We start from the raw sequence: 6253 nt of genomic DNA on the forward strand, positions 1-6253 counted from the left end.
ACAAGAACACAACCCCACACACTAGCATAGAGTATGCTGGAAGTCATACTAAGTTCACAGACACTCCAGAACACACCACAAGACATGGTCCTGCCCACCAGAAAGACAAGATCCACCCTCATCCACCAGAACACAGGCACCAGTCCCCTCCACCAGGAAGCCTACACAAGCCACTGAACCAACTTTACCCAATGGGGGCAGACACCAAACACAATGGGAACTACGAACCTGCAGGCTGCAAAAAGGAAACCCCAAACACAGTAAGTTAAACAAAATGAGACGACAGAGAAATATGCAGCAGATGAAGCAGTAAGGTAAAAACCCACCATACCAAACAAATGAAGAGGAAATAAGCAGTCTACCTGAAAAAGAATTCAGAATAATGATAGTAAAGATGATCCAAAATCTTGGAAAAAAGAATGGAAAAAATAGAAGAAATGTTTAACAAGGACCTAGAAGAACTAAAGAGCAAACAAACTATGATGAACAACAAAATAAATGAAATTTAAAATTCTCTAGAAGAAATCAATAGCAAAATAACTGAGGCAGAGGAGTGGATGTGACCTGGAAAATGAAATAGTGGAAAAAAACTGCATCAGAGCAGAATAAAGAGAAAAGAATGAAAAGAATTGAGGACAGTCTCAGAGACCTGTGGGACAACATTAAACACAAAAACATTCGAATTATAAGGGTGCCAGAAGAAGAAGAGAAAAAGAAAGGGTCTGAGAAAATATTTGAAGAGATTATAGTTGAAAACTTCCCTAGGATGGGAAAGTAAATAGTCAATCAAGTCCAGGAAGCGCAGAGAATCCAATACAGGATAAATCCAAGGAGAAACATGCCAAGACACATATTAATCAAACTATCAAAAATGCAATACAAAGAAAAAAATATTAAAAGCAGCAAGGGAAAAGCAACAAATAACATACAAGGGAATCCCCATAAGGTTAACAGCTGATCTTTCAGCAGAAACTCTGAAAGCCAGAAGGAAGTGACAGGACGTATTTAAAGTGATGAAAGAGAAAAACCTACAACCAAGATTACTCTACCCAGCAAGGATCTCATTCAGATTTGATGGGGAAATTTAAAGCTTTACAGACAAGCAAAAGCTAAGAGAATTCAGCACCACCAAACCAGCTTTACAACAAATGCTAAAGGAACTTCTCTAGGCAGGAAACACAAGAGAAGGAAAAGACCTACAATAATAAACCCAAAACAATTAAGAAAATGGTAATAGGAACATACATATCGATAATTACCTTAAATTGAAATGGATTAAATGCTCCAACCAAAAGACATAGACTGGCTGAATGGATACAAAAACAAGACCTATATATATGTTGTCTACAAGAGACTCACTTCAGACCTAGGGACTGAAAGTGAGGTGTTGGAAAAAGATATTCCATGTAAATGGAAATCAAAAGAAAGCTGGAGTAGCAATTCTCATCTCAGACAAAATAGACTTTGAAATAAAGACTATTACAAGAAACAAAGAAGGATGTTACATAGTGATCAAAGGATCAATCCAAGAAGAAGATATAACAATTGCAAATATTTATGCACCCAACATAGGAGCACCTCAATACATAAGGCAAATGCTTACAGCCATAAAAGGGGAAATCGACAGTAACACAATAATAGTAGGGGACTTTAACACCCCACTTTCACCAATGGACAGATCATCCAAAATGAAAATAAATAAGGAAGCACAAGCTTTAAATGACATATTTGACAAGATGGACTTAATTGATATTTATAGGACATTCCATCCAAAACTGAATACACTTTCTTCTCAAGTGCTCAAGGAACATTCTCCAGGATAGATCATATCTTGGGTCATATTTCAAGCCTCAGTAAATTTAAGAAAATTGAAATCATATCAAGTATCTTTTCTGACTACAACGCTATGAGACTAGATATCAATTACAGGGGAAAAAAACCTTTAAAAAGTACAAACACATGGAAGCTAAACAATACACTACTAGATAACCAAGAGATCACTGGAGAAATCAAAGAGGAAATCAAAAACTACCTAGAAACAAACGACAATGCAAACACAACAACCCAAAACCTATGGGATGCAGCAAAAGCAGTTCTAAGCGGGAAGTTTATAGCAATACAATCCTACCTCAAGAAACAAGAAAAATCTCAAATAAACAACCTAAACTTACACCTAAAGCAATTATAGAAAGAAGAACAAAAAAAACCCGAAGTTAGCAGAAGGAAAGAAATCATGAAGATCAGATCAGAAATAAATGAAAAAGAAATGAAGGAAACAATACAAAGATCAATAAAACTAAAAGCTGGTTCTTTGGGAAGATAAACAAAATTGATAAACCATTAGCCAGACTCATCAAGAAAAAAAGGGAGAAGACTCAAATCAACAGAATTAGAAATGAAAAAGAAGTAACAACTGACACTGCAGAAATACAAAGGATCATGAGAGATTACTACAAGCAACTATATGCCAATAAAATGGACAACATGGAAGAAATGGACAAATTCTTAGAAAAGCACAACCTTCAAAGACTGAACCAGGAAGAAATAGAAAATATGAAGAGACCAATCACAAGCACTGAAATTGAAACTGTGATTAAAAATTTCCAACAAACAAAAGCCCAGGACCAGTTGGCTTCACAGGTGAATTCTATCAAACATTTAGAGAAGAGCTAACATCTATCCTTCTCAAACTCTTCCAAAATATAGCAGAGGGAGGAACACTCCCAAACTCATTCTACGAGGCCACCATCACCCTGATACCAAAACCAGACAAAGATGTCACAAAGAAAGAAAACTACAGGCCAATATCACTGATGAATATAGATGCAAAAATCCTCAACAAAATACTAGCAAACAGAATCCAACAGCTTATTAAAAGGATCATACACCATGATCAAGTGGGGTTTATCCCAGGAATGCAAGGATTCTTCAATATATGCAAATCCATCAATGTGATACACCATATTAACAAACCAAAGGATGAAAACCATATGATAACCTCAATAGATGCAGAAAAAGCTTTTGACAGAATTCAACACCCATTTATGATAAAAACTCTCCAGAAAGTAGACACAGAGGGAAACTACCTCAACATAATAAAGGCCATATATGACACACCCACAGCCAACATCATCCTCAATGGTGAAAAACTGAAACCATTTCCTCTAAGATTAGGAAACGGTTGCCCACTCTCACCACTATTATTCAACATAGTTTTGGAAGTTTTAGCCACAGCAATCAGAGAAGACAAAGAAGTAAAAGGAATCCAAATCAGAAAAGAAGAAGTAAAGCTGTCACTGTTTGCAGATGACATGATACTATATACAGAGAACCCTAAAGATGCTGCCAGAAAACTACTAGAGCTAATCAATGAATTTGGTAAAGTAGCAGGATATAAAATTAATGCACAGAAATCTCTTGCATACCTATACACTAATGATGAAAAATCTGAAAGAGAAATTAATGAAACACTCCCATTTACCACTGCAACAAAAAGAATAAAATACCTAGGAATAAACCTACCTAGGGAAACAAAAGACCTGTATGCAGAAAACTATAAGACACTGATGAAAGGAATTAAAGATGATACAAACAGATGGAGAGATATACCATGTTCTTGGATTGGAAGAATCAACATTTGAAAATGACTATACTACCCAAAGCAATCCACAGAATCAATGCAATCCCTATCAAACTACCAATGGCATTTTGCACAGAACTAGAACAAAAAATTTCACATTTGTATGGAAACACAAAAGACCTCGAATAGCCAAAGCAATCTTGAGAACGAAAAATGGAGCTGGAGGAATCAGGCTCCCTGACTTCATACTATACTACAAAGCTACAGTAATCAAGACAGTATGGTACTGGCACCAAAACAGAAATATAGATCAATGGAACAGTATAGAAAGCCCAGAGATAAATCCATGCACCTATGGTCAACTAATCTATGACAAAGGAGGCAAGAATATACAGTGGAGAAAAGACAGTCTCTTCAATAACTGGTGCTGGGAAAACTGGACAGCTACATGTAAAAGAATGAAATTAGAACACTCCCTAACACCAGACACAAAAATAAACTCCAAATGGATTAAAGACCTACATGTAAGGGGCATATAAAACTCTTAGAGGAAAACATAGGCAGAACACTCTATGACATAAATCACAGCAAGATCCTTTTTGACCCACCTCCTAGAGAAATGTAAATAAAAACAAAAATAAACACCTGGGACCTAATGAGACTTAAAAGCTTTTGCACAGCAAAGGAAACCACAAGACGAAAAGACAACCCTCAGAATGGGAGAAAATATCTGCAAACGAATCAACTGACAAAGGATTAATTGCCAAAATATACAAGCAGCTCATGCAGCTCAATATCAAAAAAAAAAAAAAAAATGGGCAGAAGACCTAAATAGACATTTCTCCAAAGAAGATATACAGATTGCCAACAAACACATGAAAGGATGTTCAACATCATTATTCATTAGAGAAATGCAAATCAAAACCACAGTGAGGTATCACCTCACACCATTCAGAATGGCCATCATCAAAAAATCTGCAAACAATAAATGCTGGAGAGGGTGTGGAGAAAAGGGAACCCTCTTGCACTGTTGGTGGGAATGTAAATTGATACAGCCACTATGGAGAACAGTATGGAGGTTCCTCAATAATCTAAAAATAGAACTACCATATGACCCAGCAATCCCACTACTGGGCATATACCCTGAGAAAAACATAATTCAAAAAGAGTCATGTACCACAATGATCATTGCAGCTCTATTTACAATTGCCAGGACATGGAAGCAACCTAAGTGTCCATCAACAGATGAATGGATAAAGAAGATGTGGCACATATATACAATGGAATATTTCTCAGCCATAAAAAGGAACAAAATTGAGTTATTTGTAGTGAGGTGGGTGGACCTAGAGTCTGTCATACAGTGTGAAGTAAGTCAGAAAGAGAAAAACAAATACCGTATGCTAACACATATATAGGGAATCTAAAAAAAAAAAAAAAATGGTTCTGATGAACCTAGGGGCAGGACAGGAATAAAGACGCAGATGTGATGAATTGGGAGATTGGGATTGACATATATACACTAATATGTATAAAATAGATAACTAATAAGAACCTGCTGTATAAAAAAATACATAAAATTCAAAAATTTTCTTAAAAAAAGACACAGGTGTGTAGAATGGACTTGAGGACATGGGGAGGAGGAAGGGTAAGCTGGGATGAAGTGACAGAGTAGCATTGACATATATACACTACCAAATGTAAAATAGATAGCTAGTGGGAAGCAGCCGCATAGCACAGGGAGATCAGCTCAGTGCTGATCCACCTAGAGGGGTGGGATAGGGAGGTGGGAGAGAGATGCGAGAGGGAGGGGATATGGAGATATATGTATACATATAGCTGATTCTCTTTGTTATACAACAGAAACTAACACAACACTGTAAAGCAATTATACTCCAATAAAGATGTTAAAAAAAAAAAAAAGAAAAAAACCTCGGTGGTGTTGTGAGATAATAAATATATATATATGGCCTTTATCCTGGTTCAGAAACCCTTGGAATGTCTTTTGTTACAACTGCTATGGACTGAATGTTTGTGTCCCCCTGAAATTCATGTTTGGAACTCCCAATGTGATGGTGTTTGGAGGTGGGGCCTTTGGGAGGTGATGAAGGTTAAATGAGGTCATGAGGGTGGGGCCCCCATGATGAGATGAATGTCCTTATCAGAAGCAATCTGCAGGCTGGGTTGAGGGCCTTCACCAGGGACCTGAATCAGCTGGCACTTTGACCTTGGACTTTCAGCCTCCCTAACTGCGAGAAATGACTTCCTATGGTTTAAGCCCCTAGTCTATGTTATTTTGTTTTGGCAGTCCCCAGCCAACTGAATAATACCAACCCCTTTTCACCATATCTGACCCCTGGGGAGGGGAGGGGAGCAGATCTGGGGATCGGGTTCAATCCTGTGGCCAATGGTTTATTGGATCATGTCTAGGTACTGAAAACTCAGTTTAAACACTCTGAACGCCAGGCTTGAGGGAGCTTCCAGTTGGTGAAAATGTGGATGTACAGAGGGAAGCTCACACTGACCCCTGCAGACAGGAGCGCCTGCAGCCGGGACCCTCGTGGACCTGGCCTACCTGTTCTGCTTCTCACTTACAGCCTTTATGATAAAATGGTAGTCATAAGTATAACACTTTCCAGAGTTTTGTGAGCCATTCTAACAAACTATCCTGGCTGG

Source organism: Balaenoptera musculus, chromosome 9 (assembly GCF_009873245.2).
Source record: "Balaenoptera musculus isolate JJ_BM4_2016_0621 chromosome 9, mBalMus1.pri.v3, whole genome shotgun sequence".
Classification (NCBI taxonomy): domain Eukaryota; kingdom Metazoa; phylum Chordata; class Mammalia; order Artiodactyla; family Balaenopteridae; genus Balaenoptera; species Balaenoptera musculus.